The sequence below is a fragment of the Rhinopithecus roxellana genome, chromosome 6, assembly GCF_007565055.1.
Source record: "Rhinopithecus roxellana isolate Shanxi Qingling chromosome 6, ASM756505v1, whole genome shotgun sequence".
Lineage (NCBI taxonomy): Eukaryota > Metazoa > Chordata > Mammalia > Primates > Cercopithecidae > Rhinopithecus > Rhinopithecus roxellana.
In genome coordinates, this window is record NC_044554.1 from 79,267,033 (window position 1) to 79,283,352 (window position 16,320).

Consider the following 16,320-nt stretch of genomic DNA (forward strand, 5'->3'; position numbering starts at 1 on the left):
TTGGGTGACAGAGCGAGACTCCGTCTCAAAAAAAAAAAAAAAAAGATTATATATTGAAGCCAGGCATGGTGGCTCACGCCTGTAATCCCAGCACTTTGGGAGGCCGAGAAGGGTGAACTGCCTGAGGTCAGAAGTTCGAGGCTAGCCTGGCCAACATGGTGAAACCCCATCTCTACCAAAAAATACAAAAATTAGCCAGGCATGGTGGTGCAAGCCTGTAATCGCAGCTACTTGGGAGGCTGAGGCAGAAGAATCGCTTGAACCCAGGAAGTGGAGGTTGCAGTGAGCTGAGCCAGTGCCATTGCACTCCAACCTGGGCTACAAGAGCAAAACTCTGTCTCAAACAAACTAAAATATATATATATTGAGAAAATGTATAAAAATGATTTGTATCTGACACAGACACGGGATACTAGAAGAAATTAAAAAAGAAACAATAGGCTGGGCGCAGTGGCTCACATCTGTAATCCCAGCACTTTGGGAGACCAACGAGGATGGATCACTTGAAGTCAGGAGTTCGAGACCAGCCTGGCCAACATGGTGAAATCACGTCTCTACTAAAACGACAAAAAATTTAGCTGGACATGGTGGTGCACACCTATAATCCCAGCTACTCAGGGGGCTGAGACACAAGAATCACTTGAGCCCGGGAGGTAGCAGTTGCAGTGAGCCAAGATTGCACCACTGCACTCCAGCCTGGGAAACAGAGCAAGTCTCTTGTCTCAAAAAAAAAAAAAAGAAACATTTAATACAAAAATAAATGCCAAATAAAAATCATTCTAAAAACTGAAATACTATATTTAGAAGTTATTCTTAATATAAAAGCTTGAAACACACCAAGTATTACTTGCCTTTTCCAATAGTCTTGATCTTTCTTTCATAATATGCCTGATACAGGAAAAAATTCATCTATTTAACATTGACATTGATCAAATTAATCTGAGTGCATCAAAACACATCTTTAAATTGAATGTTAAGAGAATGTTGCTTGGTGAAACCCCGTCTCTACCAAAAATACAAAAAATTAGCTGGGTGTGGTGGCAGGTGCCTGTAGTCCCAGCTACTTGGGAGGCTGAGGCAGGAGAATGGCGTGAACCTGGGAGGCAGAGCTTGCAGTGAGCGGAGATCGTGCCACTGCACTCCAGCCTGGGCCACAGAGCAAGACTCCATCTCAAATAAATAAATAAATAAATAAATAAATAAATAAAGAGTATGTTGCTTCATGTAAGCTTGTTTACCTTCTTAATGTTAACTATTTTGTCCGCCTCCTCTCATTTCTGTTTTGCCTTTGAATATTGCTTTCACTAATTTTAGATCAAGTTCTCATTTCATGTTGAAGTATCCCACAAAAACACTCATATCTGTTTCTCTTGCAATTCCTCTCCTAAAGTATTTACAAAGGATGACAGTCTATAGTGAATATTTAAACTCAAAAACACCAACAAACATTATTGGGTAGCATTTAAATACACAACATAGCAAGAATACTACTACCTGATACGATTTGGCTCTGTGTCCCCACCCAAATCTCATCATGAATTGTACTCCCATAATTCCCACGTGTTGTGGGAGGGACCCAGTGGGAGATAATTGAATCATGGGGGCAGTTTTCCCCATACTGTTCCCATGGTAGTGAATAGTCTCATGAGATCTGATGGTTTTATCAGGGATTTCCACTTTTGCATCCTCCTCATTCTCTCTTTGCCTGCTGCCATTCGTGTAAGATGGGACTTGCTCCTCCTTGCCTTCCACCATGATTGTGAGGCTTCCCCAGCCACATGGGACTGTAAGTCCAATTAAACCTCTTTCTTTTGTAAATTGCCCAGTCTCGGGTATATCTTTATCAACACATGAAAACGGACTAATAAAGTAAATTGGTACCAGGGGTGGGGTGTTGAAAAGATACCCAAAAATGTGGAAGTGACTTTGGAAGCGGGTAACAAGCAGAGGCTGGAACAGTTTGGAGGGCTCAAAAGAAGACAGGAAAATGTGGGAAGGTTTGGAACTTCCTAGAGACTTGTTGAACAGATTTGACAAAAATGCTAATAGTGATATGAACAGCAAGGTTCCAAGCTGAGGTGGTCTCAGATGGAGATGAGGAACTTGTTGGGAACTGGAGCAAAGGTGACTCGTTATGTTTTAGCAAGACACTGGCAGCATTTTGCCCCATCCTAGAGATTTGTGGAACTTGGAACTTGAGAGAAATAATTTTTAGGGTATCTGGCTGAAGAAATTTCTAAGCATTCAAAAGGTAACTTGAGTGCTGTTAAAAGCATTCCATTTTAACAGGGAAACAGGGCATAAAAGTTCAGAAAATTTGCAGCCTGACAATGTGATAGGAAAGAAAAGCCCATTTTATGAGGAGAAATTCAAGCCGGCTACAGAAATTTGCAAAAGTAGCAAGGAGCCCAATGTTAATCACCAAGACCATGGGGAAAATGTATCCAGGCCATATCAGAGACTTTCATGGCAACCCCTCCCATCACAGGACCAGAGGCCCAGGAGGAAAAAATGATTTTGTGGTCCAGGCCCAAGGTCCCCATGCTGTACGCAGCCTAGGAACTTGGTGCCCTGTGTCCCCACCACTCCAGCTGTGGCTGAAAGGAGCCAATGTAGAGCTTGGGCTGTGGCTTCAGAGAATGGAAGCCCCAACCTTGGCAGCTCCCACATGGTGGTGAGTCTACAGGCACACACAAGCTAAGAACTGAGGTATGGGAACCTCCGCCTAGATTTCAGAAGATGTATGGAAATGTCTGGACGCCCAGGCAAAAGCTTGCCGCAGGGGCAGGGCCCTCATGGAGAACCTCTGCTAGAGCAGTCGGAAGGGAAATGTGGGGTTGGACCCCCCCATACTGAGTCCCTACTGGGACACTGCCTAGTGAAGCTGTGAGAAGAGGGCCCAGAATGGCAGATCCACTGACAGCTTGCACCATGCACCTGGAAAAGTCACAGACACTCAACCCCAGCCTGTGAAAGCAGCCTGGAGAGAGGCTGTGCCCTGCAAAGCCACAGGGGTGGAGCTGCCCAAGACCATAGGCAGCTCCATCAGCATGACCCAGATGTGAGACCTGGAGTCAAAGGAGATCATTTTGGAGCTTTAAATTTGACTGCCCCGCTGGATTTCAGTCTTGCATGGGCCCTGAAACCCCTTTGTTTTGGCCAATTTCTCCCATTAGGAACTGTATTTACCCAATACCTGTAACCCCATCGTATCTAGAAAGTAAATAGGTTGTGTTTGATTTTTACAGGCTTATAGGCAGAAGGGACTTGCCTTCTCTCAGACGTTGGACGGTGGACTTCTGGGTTAATGCTGAAATGAGTTAAGATTTTGGGGGACTGTTGGGAAGGCATGATTGGTTTTGAAATGTGAGGATATGAGATTTTGCAGGGGCCAGGGGAGGAACAATATGGTTTGGCTCTGTGTCCCTACTCAAATCTCATCTTGAATTGTACTCCTATGATTCTCATGTGTTGTGGGAGGGACCCAATGGGAGATAATTGAATCATGGGGGCGGCTTCCCCCATACTTTTCTTGTGGTAGTGAACAAGTCTCATAAGATCTGATGGTTTTATCAAGGGTTTCCACTTTGCATCTTTCTCATTCTCTCTTTGCCTGCCACCACCATAGGACTTGCTCCTCCTTGCCTTCCACCATGACTATGAGGCTTCCCCAGCCACATGAAACAGTAAGTCCAGTTAAACCTCTTTCTTTTGTAAAGTGCCCAATCCCAGGTATGTCTTTATCAGCAGTGTGAAAACGGACCAATATACTACCATACAGAATAATATATTGTATTGTCAACTTTAGGACTTATTTTGCTTTCAGATTTTTTATTTATTGAAACACCACTAATAGGATTTATATGAAGTGGACTATGGATACAAATGTATTATTATTTATTTGTAAGAATAACTGTTAGCAGCAGATGAGTATAAAAACACATTTATTTATAAGATGGTAACAGCTATGAGACTGGTTGTTTAGATCACAAGCTTATCTCCTAGATGCTGTTGTCTCAGCTCCCAGAGATGTACACCTTAAGGTTTTAGTCGGTGTCGGCATGTCCTGCTCTTAATTTCCACTTGACATTAGTGGAGCTCTAAGAGCCAATCATATCTAATAGTATTGACTACTGATCTTCAATTCTCATGAAAATGATTCTGTTTTCCCAACTTGGAATTACCAGTAACTTTCCTCAGAGTTTGGGATTTAAAATAACATACAAATTTCCTGAGAAATTCTGGGAGTGACTTCCCATATGGAAACACAACTTTATCCAGAGATCACCTGCTCTGAACCTCCAGAATCTGTCCCAAAGTGAATAGCATGCATTGGGAGAGTTGTTTCTTAGCAACATTTATCCAATCTTTCTTATTTCATGTCTTTTGCACCCCAATTTTCAGAGACACCTGGCTTTGTTACTTCTTGAGCTTTAGGAGGATTTAGAGGATAAATCTGATTGGTTCATAGTTTTTCCCTCTGGCGACTCAGGATTCGTAAGTCTTGGGTGTCAGGTAATTTCAGCTCATTCTTAGGCTTTTCAGAAATCTACACTGTGTTGATGTTGTCTGTTTTCCATGTCCATTGGGTTTTTACTGCAGTTTTAATGGAGTTTCAACAGGGAGCAAGATTAGAAGTACAGATTCAATCTACCAGGAATCTACGTTTTTTTTTTTTTTTTTTTTTGCTTTTTGTTTTTTTTTTTTTTGAGATGGAGTCTCACTCTTCGCCCAGGCTGGAGTGCAGTGGCACGATCTCAGCTCACTGCAGGTTCCACCTCCCAGGTTCAAGCAATTCTCCTGCCTCAGCCTCGCAAGTAGCTGGGATTACATGCGCCACCACACCCAGCTAATTTTTGTATTTTTAGTAGAGATAGGGTTTCACCATGTTGGCCAGGCTGGTCTCGAACTCCTGACCTCAAGTGATCTGCCCAGCTCAGCCTCCCAAAGTGCTGGGATTACAGGCGTGAGACACCGCACCTGGCCAAGAAGAGCTTCTTAATAAATAAAACTAACTCCAGCAGGAATGAACTGCTTTGTGAAACAAGAAACTCAAGCACAGACTGCACAACTATCACTTATTAGGGATGCCACGAATAGCATCTAAGCCCCAGATGGCTGTATAGTCCAACTGGCTGGTGAGGCAAGGCTGTCACACAGAAAAAACAAAGTTAATAAATAATGAAATGCTAGAAGAATGAAATTACAAAAATAAAGTCAAACTAAGCGAGAGCTACCAAATATAAAGGATTATCCACAGCTAACAGTATTACAGGTAATCACTGTCGAGTTCTAAATTTCCTTTTCTATTAGAACATAACTTTCCCCACACACAGAATCTGTACTCAAATGTGCATTTATCCCTAGATTCAATCTGAGGAGTTGAAAAGTGACAAAGGGATGGATGGCTTCCTGAATACTATGAAAATGTCCCCTGACCCACAAATTTCAATATACTATTAAGCATTTTTTTCATTACCCGAAATGTATGTTCGCTTACAAACAGGTTTCCTTGCATCTATTCTCCCCACCTCCTCCACTCAAGGAGCAAAGAGAACACCACAGAAGCTGCAGCACAGTGAACAAGGGGAAACTAGCATGAGATGAGGCTACGAAAGAAGAGAGGCCCGATCACAGAACAGGGAGGAGGGAGGAATGTTGTGGGTCAAGTTAAATATTCGGGGTTTATTCTAAGTACAATAAAAAGTAAAAGGCTGGGCGTGGTGGCTCGCACCTGTAATCCCAGCACTTTGGGAGGCCAAGGTGGGTGGGTCATTTGAGGTCAGGAGTTCAAGACCAGCCTGGCCAATATGGTGAAACTCCATCTCTACTAAAAATATAAAAATTAGCCAGGCATGGTGGCAGGCACCTGTAATCCCAGCTACTCGGGAGGCTGAGGCAGGAGAATTGCTTGAAATCAGGAGGCAAGATTGCAGTGAGCCAAGATCGCACCACTGCACTCCAGCCGGGGCAACAAAATGAAACTCTGTCAAAAAAAAGGAAAAAAAGAGTTTCAATGCTCAATATATTTGTGTGTTTTGATTGTGGGAAGCAGTAACGTTGCATCCCTGCCCTTCCTCTTTATTAAGGGTTTTATCTAAGTATGACGGACTAAAAAGGATAAAATCAACACAGTTCCTTTTCTTTTTCTTTTTCTTTTTTTTTTTTTCAGAAACTTACAAACTTTCTCACAAACTTGTTTAGGAATAAAAACATAGGGAGTGACAAGATCAGATTTTACATTTTTTAAAAATGGCTGTTGTGTGAAAAATGGGGGTAATAATATATCCTGGCAAATCAATTAGGAAGCAGTATATCTAGGTGAAAAATCATTGTTCTTTTCAATGAGAGAGGTAGAGACGAAGTGGCCATATTTGAAAATATTTAGGAGGTAGAATTTAGAGAACACTGAGGGGTCTTAAAGTGACCCTGAATATTACTCAGGAGCATCTGGATGAATGGCAGCCCCAGTCCCTAGGGAAGTATATACTGCCAGACATTAAGTTGCTGGAAGTATAAAGAAAAAGAGAATCCATTTTTTGGTTGGGTTAGCTTTGAAAACCTGAGTCACCCAAGTGCAAATGTCTCACAAGCTTCCACTTCATCATTTCTCACTGAACATCTCCATTAAGGCTTCACAATCAGGAAGCTGGCAATTAGAACCTGTATCTTTCTTCCATGTCTGCTCCATTTACTGATCAATGCCACCAACTACCAGAGATGTTATAAAGGGATTCCTACACGTAATAGAGAAGGCTGAAACATAAAACATCTGAAGTCGCACTGATAAGACTCTATGACTCACAGATTCATCCACAACACTAGAGTTATTCCTGCCACAAAGGTTAACCTTAAGGAAAGAGTTAATTCATAATTCTGCAAACTCTGAAAACAAATACAAATGTATTAAGGAATACTTTTATCCATAGACTGCTTTACTAGTAACATTATAAGGATAAGATGAATTTTGAAATAGACTTTAAAAAATAATTTCAATAGTTAAACGTCAGTTCTTAATTAACCATCTTGATTTTCTGACATAAAAATGTACAGCAATTATTGTCCAGCTGACAAAAAGGCACAATCTTTAGTAGTAAGTCCTATTATATAGCACAACACTGCCACCTGTTGGAAGACATTGCTAGCCAAATGTTTTTATTCCTAAACACTAAATGCATGAAAAAGTTTATGAATTTCTGAAAAAAAATGAAGAGCCTATGTTGACTTTCTCCTTTCTAGCCCATTATGCTTAGATTAAATCCCTAATAAAGAGGAAAAGCAAGGACGCAACGTAACTGCTTCCCACAATAAAAACACAAAATGGTATTTACTTGTTGGTTTTGGTAACTTGGATGAGGGGAAGGTTTAACCATGCAGAGATAGCACTAGGGAGTTTTTGAGGTGAGGCAACTATTCTGCATCTTGACTATGGTGGTGGTTATACAAATCAGTACATGGGTTAAAATTTATAATATAAAAAGTTTATTTTGCTGTATGGTAATTAAAAAAAAAAAAACAGGTAAGACAATACAAATACTCAGTACCATGGGAAAAATCATAAGTTATAATGTGAAAGTATTCACATAAATTTCAAAGTTTTGCTACTTATAGCTCAAAGGCTTGAGGCTCAAAAAACATTAGAAAAATTCTAATGTAATACCGCATGATGACATACTTAAATATGGATGTAGAATAGAAGTGTTTCTAAAGGCTACCACTGCACATCAGAAGTCAATCTTTGCCCCTAGCATATAACATTTCAACGAAAGGAACAACCTATAACCAAAAGTTAGGAATATTCACCTTTGATTCTGGTAACTTTTATTTATTTGTTTGTTTTTGTTTTGTTTTGTTTTGTTTTTGAGACAGGGTCTGACTCTGTCACTCAGGCTGGAGTGCAGTGGTACCACTGCAACTCACTGCAGCCTCGACCTCCCAGACTCAGGTGATCTTCCCACCTCAGCCTCCTGAGTAGCTGGGACCAAAGGTGTGCACCACCATGCCCGGCTAGTTCTTCTGTATTTTTAGTAGAGAGATGGGGTTTCGCCATTTTGCCCAAGCTGGTCTCAAGCTGCTGGACTCAAGTGATCTGCCCACCCTGGCCTCCCAAAGTGCTGGGATTACAGGCATGAGCCATCACACCTGGCTAGGAAATGCTTTTCCCTACAACAAAACGAGAGTCTTGTTCTGTCACCCAGGCTAGAGTGTGATGGCACAATCTCAGCTCCCTGCAACCTCTGCCTCTCAGGTTCAAGCGATTCTTTTGCCTGGTGCCTCAGCCTGCGAGTAGCTAGGACTATAGACACTTGCCACCAGGCCCAGCTAATTTTTATATTTTTGGTAGAGACAGGGTTTCACCATGTTGGCCAGGCTGGTCTGAACTCCTGACCTCAAGTGATCCGACTGCCTTGGCCTCCCAAAGTGCTGAGATTACAGGCATGAGCCACCACGCCCATCTAGTACATTCTTCATGTGATTATGTTTCATCTCCCTCAAAAAGCTGGTGCATAAACAGGGAAAGTTGAGTGCTTAGCATCTAAGTAATCTTGGTATTGGCTAGATCACTTATGAATGTAAGTGACATCAAAGTTCCATGATATCTGGAACATCTAAATCCATCTAGGGACCTTTCCAGTGCATTTGCAAATGCCAAATGTCTTAAGGCACCAAGAGCCCACAAGATAACAGATCACCAGATCAGAGTCCAAATGACAAAGAGACCCAAACTAAGAGCAAAAGTCACATTAACACACCAGTTCCTCCCATCTCTCCCGATAATACACTTACTGTTAATAAAATGATATCGGTTGTAACAGCAATGATGGAATATTAAACTGAGACCTTATGAAAGATGTTGCAATGGGAGGGAGAGGTTGGTAGAGAAGGTGTAACACATAAAAATCCTCTACCCTTTATCCCTTAGGGCTGCCCTTAAGCCATCCTGTTCCCAGGATCCGGCAGCCACACGCAATCTTAGTTTTCTAAGTTTTGGTTGAGCCATACTGTTGTCTGTTTTTCTACATTTTCCCAGTGATCCCTGGGAGGTCACAGCTATTCAAAGGGACTGCAGTACCCACAATAATTTGCAGTTCCAACAACAGGAGAATAGTTGAAAAAAGAATGATACAGTCGTAAAAGAGAATAATGCTGGTCATCTCCTAATCTTCAACTAACTAATGACATGGTTATCTTTGCACTGAGGAAGGTAAACTTGCCTGTCAGAAGCAGCAATAGTCACAGCACACCAGGGTAATTGCCAAAGCATCCAAATGGAGCAGTAGTATGATACCAGAACAATTCACAGACTTTTGGAACTATACAAGTTTGCAAACTCACCTCCCTTTTAGAGTCTGTCATGATGGGTAATTTCCCCAAAAAGACTAAAAATACAGAAAGCATAAAAAAAAAAAAAAAAAAAAAAAGGCTAGGCGAGGTGGCTCACACCTGTAACCCCAGCACTTTGGGAGGCTGAAGCAGGTTGACTGCTTGAGCTCAGGAGTTTGAGCCTAGCCTGGGCAACATGGCAAAAATCCCATCTCTACAAAAAATACAAAAATTAGCCGGGCATGGTGGCATGTGCCTGTAGCCCCAACTGCTGGAGGGGCTGAAGCAGGAGGATTACTTGAGCCCGTGAGGTCAAGGCTGCAGTGAGCTATGTTATGGCACCGCATTCCGGCCTGGGTGACAAGGTGAGACCCTGTCTCAAAAAACAACAACAACAACAAAAATCTTGGATCATAGAGATGTTTAGGATTTGGAAAACTATCCAAGATAAACCTTTTATTTAGTCTGAACTGCAATAATTTTAAAACTCAAAGATCTCCAAGTCCTAATACAAAAACACCTACACCCCTTCAAGTAGGAAATGGCCCTTTGGAAAGGTAAATGTGACAATCCATGGCTAAATTACACAATTCTTTTAAATCTCATCTTTTATGTAAATAACAAAAACACTAAAGCATACGGGCAGTTCCTCAAAAATCAAAAGAATTACCCTACAATCCAGCAATTCCACTTCTGGGTACGTATACCTAAAAGAACTGAAAGCACAGCCAGGCATGGTGGTTCACACCTGTTATCCCAGCACTTTGGGACGCTGAGGCGGGCGGATCCCTTGAGGTCAGGAGTTCAAGACCAACCTGACCAACACAGCAAAACCCTGTCTCTACTAAAAATATAAAAATTAGCCGGCATGATGGTGCATGCCTGTAGCCCCAGCTACTCAAGAGGCTGACGCAGGAGAATCACTTGAACCATGAGGCGGAGGTTGCAGTGAGCCAAGATCACACCACTGTACTCCAGCCTGGGAGACAGAGCAAGACTCCATCTCAAAGAAAAAAAAAAAAAAAGAATTGAAAGCAGGAACTCTTGACATTTGTATACCAATGTTCATAGCAGCACTATTCACAATAGCCAAAAGGTGGCAACAACCCAAATATCTATCGACTAATGAATGGATAAACAAAATGTGTTCTATGGAATACAATGTAATATTATTCAGTCTTTAAAAAGAAGAAAATTCTAACACATGCCACAACATGAATTAACCTTGAAGACATGCTACGTAAAATAAACCAGACACAAAAGGACAAATATTTTATGATTCCACTTTTATGAGGACCCTAGAAGAGTCATATTCATAGAGACAGAAAATATAATGGTAGTTGCCAGGGGCTGGAGAGAGGGAGGAACAGAGATTTATCATTTAATGGGTGCAGCGTGTGGAGATAAACGTGTTCTGGGTCGGGTACAGTGGTTCATGCATGTAATCCCAGCACTTTGGGAGGCTGAGGTGGGCAGATCACCTGAGGTCAGGAGTTCAAGACCAGCATGACCAGCATGGAGAAACCCCGTCTGTACTAAAAATACAAAATTAGCTGGGCATGGTGGTGCATGCCTGTAATCCCAGCTATTCGGGAGGCTGAGGCAGAAGAATCACTTGAACCCGGGAGGTGGAGGTTGCGGTGAGCCGAGATCACGTCATTGCACTCCAGCCAGGGCAACAAAGAAAAAAGTATTCTGGAGATAGATGGTGGTTATGGTTACACAACAATGAGAAAGTACTTAATGGCACTGAACTGTACCTTTACAAATAGTTAAAATGGTCAATTTTATGTTACGTATATTCTATCACAATTTTAAAAAAGAAAAGACAAAACGCTGAAACAAGAAGCACAGAGTTCTAACTGGAATCAAGCCATGGGGAAAGAATGAAATTTTGGCCATTATATGTAAACAGAGAGACGTAATTTTTTCTGGAAGCTATTGTACATCACTTTCCTTAGATTGTCAAAATGCTCAGTTTCTAAAAATACTTTTACTACTGGCTGGGTGCAATGGCTCACGCCTATAATCCCAACACTTTGGGAGGCTAAGGCAGTGAGGTCAGGAGTTCCAGACCAACCTAGTCAACAAGGTGAAACCCCGTCTCTACTAAAAACACAAAAATTAGCTGGGAGTGGTGGCAGCCTCCTGTAATCCCAGCTACTCAGGAGGCTGGGGCAGGAGAATCACTTGAACCCAGGAGGCAGAGGTTGCAGTAAGCTGAGATCACACCATTGCACTCCAGTCTGGGTAACGAGCGAAACTCCGTCTCAAAAAAAAATATACACACACACACACACACATATATATATAACTACTACTACTGCCTTTTAACCAATAAAATTTTTTAAAAATTACAATGTTAACAGGATTTTATAAAACTACTTTTTCCAACACGCCCCAAACAATACAGAACACAATAGTTACACTCAACCTCTGCATACATTAAATCTTCAAATAAATACCTGCTAGTATGAAAAAAGTACCTAATATTTGGTGACCAACTGTCCAATACGGCTCTCACAAATCTAATGCAGTATATGAAACATGAACAAGAGAATAAAAGAATAACTTCTTGGAGTCTGTTTAAAGTAGAGAGTTAAATGAACAAAGTTGAAGCAGATCATGGCATATTTTTCGAGGCAGAGAGACAGGGAGGCACCAATGTCTGAAACAATGAACACTATTAGGCTAAACATAACACCAGGGACTCAGATGTCACACTAACTGGGAAGTACTATGTCAGTTTCTCTAACTCCTGTAATTAAAGAACAACATCCTAAACTACTGGCCAGAAGGCTTTTAGAGGAAAAGTCCTGACTACACAAAAATGTAAAACAACAGTATAGATAAAACAAAGTTAACTAAATAGATTGAAGATATCTGCCACACACCTAACAGTCAATGGCTTAATATTCCTGCACAAAGAAACTCCTAAAAATCAATAAAGAAAGACAAAACTCAATACGGAATGGCAAATTACAAAGTTTCCCCTTGCTTCATTTTTCGAGTCTTAAAACGCTCCTCACAGGTTCTTTCACAGCATTTTTCCTGGGCCTGGCCTCCCACGTAGCTGTCGGAAAACCATCACTCTCTAAACTAGAGTCACACACCCACAAGGAGGTCTCCAGGGCTACTAAAAGTTAATCTCATGTGCTTTTCATTTAAAACAACGGTAGCATAATCTAAAAGACTGTCACATATCTGATAAATGACTTGTATCTAGAATATATAAAGAACTCTTGCAATTCAATTACAAAAAAGAACCCAATTTAAAAATGGGCAAAGGATCTGAGCAGACATTTCTCCAAAGAAGATACACAAATGGGCAATAAGCACTTGAAAAGATGCTCAACATCATTAGCCATCAGGGAAATGCGATTTGAAACCACAATATTTTCAAAAAGTTAGGAGATTTTTAATGGTCGCAACACAAAGAAAATATGAATGTTTGAGGTGATGGACATGCTAATTACCTGATTTGATCATTACACATTGTATACATTTATCAAAATATCATTCTGTAGTCCCTAAATATGTACAATTATTACATGTCAACGAAAAAAAAAATGAAAACACAATGACACACACTTCACACCCACTAGAATGGCCAGAATCAGAAAGACAGATAATGACAAGTGTTGGCAAGGAGTGAGAAATCAAAACCCTAATACACTACTGGTGAGAATGTTAAAAAGATGCACACTGATGCTTTGGAAAACAGTCTGACCGTTTCTTAAAATGTTAAACAGAGATACCATATGACCCAGCCATTTCACTCCTAGGCACACATGCAAGAGAAATGAAAACATGATATGTCCACACAAAAACCTGTAGGTGAATGTTCACAGCAGCATTATACATAATAGCCAAAAGGTGGAAACAATCCAAACGTCCACTAACTAATGGAAAATAAATCGTGGTAATACCCATAAAATAAAAGATTAACCAGCAATTAAAGAAGTACTGACACATGCTATTAAATACAACACAGACGAACATGAATGTTAAGTAAAAGAAGCCAGCTGAAAAAGACCACATGCTGTATGATTTCACTCACATGAGTAATCCAGAATAGTCAAATATACAGTCAGTCAATTCACAGTTGCTTAGGGCTTAGAATGGGGAGTGGGGATGGGGAAGTCAGGTGAGCCTGAGCCTGCTGAATAAGTACAGGGTTTCTTTCTGGAGTGATGAAAATGTTTGAAAATTGTTCCAATATGGTTCTCACAAACTGAATGCAGCATATCAAACATGAACAAAAGAATACAAGAATAATTTACTGGAGTCTGTCTGAAATAGAAAATTAAACCAACTAATGAAGTTGAAGAAGATTACAGCATATTTTCTGATGATGGTTGTACAACCTTGCGAATGTACTAATTAACTTTAGGTTTGGTTTTTTTGTTGTTTTTTTTTTTTTTGAGACGGAGTCTAGCTCTGTCGCCCAGGCTGGAGTGCAGTGGTGCGATCTCCGCTCACCGCAAGCTCCACCTCCCGGGTTCACACCATCCTCCTGCCTCAGCCTCCTGAGTAGCTGGAACTACAGGCGCCCGCCACCACGCCCGGCTAATTTTTTGTATTTTTAGTGGAGACGGGGTTTCACCGTGTTAGCCAGAATGGTCTCGATCTCCTGACCTCGTGATCCGCCCACCTCAGCCTCTCAAAGTGCTGGGATTACAGGCGTGAGCCACCACTACATTTTAAATGGTGAATTCTATGGTGGGTGAACTATGTGTCAGAAAGTTGTTTTAGTTTTTTAAAGGACTGAAGACTGTTTTGTTTTCATTTTATCCCGTTTTTTAAAACAGTGCCTAGCAATATTATGAATTCAATCAATTTTGGCTAAATGTTAAAACAAAAATAAAAACTTGGGTAAACCATGTAAAACTTTGCCATATCTAAAGTTATTAAATTACTGTAAACTGGCATGGTGGGAGCATAATATGAGTGTACCTGCAGGTGTGTTTTCCATGAAAGTAGCAAAGACTGAAAAATTCAGCAGAATCAAGACCCTGAAGGCCCCTGAAGTTAGGCTAAGAAATGTGTATTACCCTGAAGGCAACGGGAAGTCCAGGAAGATTCGGAGGACAGAAATAACACAATCAGATATGTTTTAAACGTGCAAGTGTAAGCGAAAAGTTGCTACTTCTATCCAAAAGTGAGCCACCTTAGAAATAGAGCAATATCCCCCGGGGGAAAATGGGGAGGAATTAGGGGAAGACTGGAGAAACAGGTTATCAAATTATCATAATCTCCATATATTTTTAAAAATCACACACCATCCACCCCAAACACACATACAGACTGACAGGCACTGATACATACATAAATACATCCAATGTCCCCTATACAGAAAATCACTTTTGTAGTCAGCTCCTGTTGGGAGGGTTTTTCTGTCATTCAAATGCGGCGGGGACAAAAAGCATTATAACCACTAAACCAGATAATTCTTTCCTACAATAATTTGGGCAGCGTACTCCTCAGGTGTTGAAATTTAGGACTACCAACAAAAGTACCCAGTCCCAACTCTTCGAGAGAACCCCAACTCTTTACAGTGTGCTGTTGGGGATGCCCAGCAAAAACTGCAGGACAAAGTCAAGGTTAGCTCGACACAGCGCGGGTTACCAGGAGCCAAAGAAGCAGAGCAGGGAGGTCGCGACTCGGAGCCGGCGCGAACCTCCGCAATGTGACCCGTGAGGGAACTCTCCAAGCAGCAGCGCACCCCGCGCGCCAAGGCGGCGGCCCGGATTGCAGGAACAAACGCTTCTTGCTGGCGGGGGAAGACGAAGACTCTTACTGCCCCGGGAGACTAACCTGTGAGCAACAGATGCACCACGTGAGGAGTTCTTTCAAGCGTTGGGGGAGCACGGGTAAATGACCGCGGTCCTGCGCGCCAGCGGGGAGCAGTCGAGACTTCCGGCGTCTGCAGCTCGCAGGGCTAGAGCGTCGAACCGGGGCAACCGGAGGCTTCAGCTCACCCCGGATTGTAAATGCTAACGCGGGTCTTTGGGACGGCTGATCTAGGACTTAGGTCGCCGGGACGTGTGGCTTCTGCTTCTCAGAGGCTCGGACTCGCGCTGGGAAGGGGTTCGCCTCCCTTGGTCCCCGCTTTTTTTTTTTCTGCGTCCGGTTATTGCAAATGCATTCAGTCCAGTAGCACTAGCCCAGGAAATTTAAGCCACCGGCTCACGTTGCTCCTCGCAGGTATGCGGCGTTTCCGCTGGCCTCTAAGGACACAAAGCCCCGGGCCGTCTGACCCCCACTCCAGCACTGAAATCCATGCCGCCCCGTTCAGCTGACAAATTTGGCAGCACTAAATTTTATTTTATTCGACAAATTGAGTGCCCAGTTAACACCAGGGAGTACCGGGGTAAGAAAATTTCAGAAGTCAGGTGGATAATAATAGCATTTACCTCATAAGTTTGTTATGAGGATGTAAAGCGCTTAGAATGGTGTCTGACACTTTGTAGGCGCTCAGTAAATGTTAGCTGTTATTCTTTTTATATTGATTATTCCATAGTCACCACTATTATCATCTTAATGTCAAGCTTGAAATCCAGTATCTTTCCTCTGCGAAGCCATGACTCCAAGACTAAAAAAAAATTTACATGTATCATGTATGGCATTAATATATTATGCATGCTATAAAACTTTCACAAGACATCAAACTTTTTTTAAGTGAGGTAAAAACAATTTTTAAACTTTTTTTAAAACTTCTAACAGAAGTTCTTTTCTTCCTACACAGTTAGATTGCCAAACATACATTCTATCACTCTGGAATCCACTAGCTAAATGAGCACATTATCAAAGCAACCTACCGTTAAATTCTGAGTTCCCAGAATGTTTCTTTTCCAAAGAATTAATAGAAACTAATCAGATTGTGAGATGCTTGAACCATAAGGACTATTTAAATGGTTCTTAGAGAAAAAGAAGAAATAAAAATAGGCATCCGCTGAGTAATATTCATTGATGCAACATTGACTCTTGACTTCT

General features: G+C 41.6%; 1 protein-coding gene across 1 annotated transcript in view; it reads right to left on the reverse strand.

The window, feature by feature from the left end:
* The window catches only part of LOC104676701 (cytochrome c oxidase assembly factor 1 homolog), a 95,015-nt gene extending 79,777 nt beyond the window's left edge, over nucleotides 1-15,238 (reverse strand). Inside the window, exon 1 of the mRNA XM_010381583.2 lies at nucleotides 15,142-15,238. The gene's annotated coding sequence lies outside the window, so the exon portion shown is untranslated. The remainder of the gene's footprint in view (nucleotides 1-15,141) is intronic.
* Nucleotides 15,239-16,320: the final 1,082 nt, after the last annotated feature.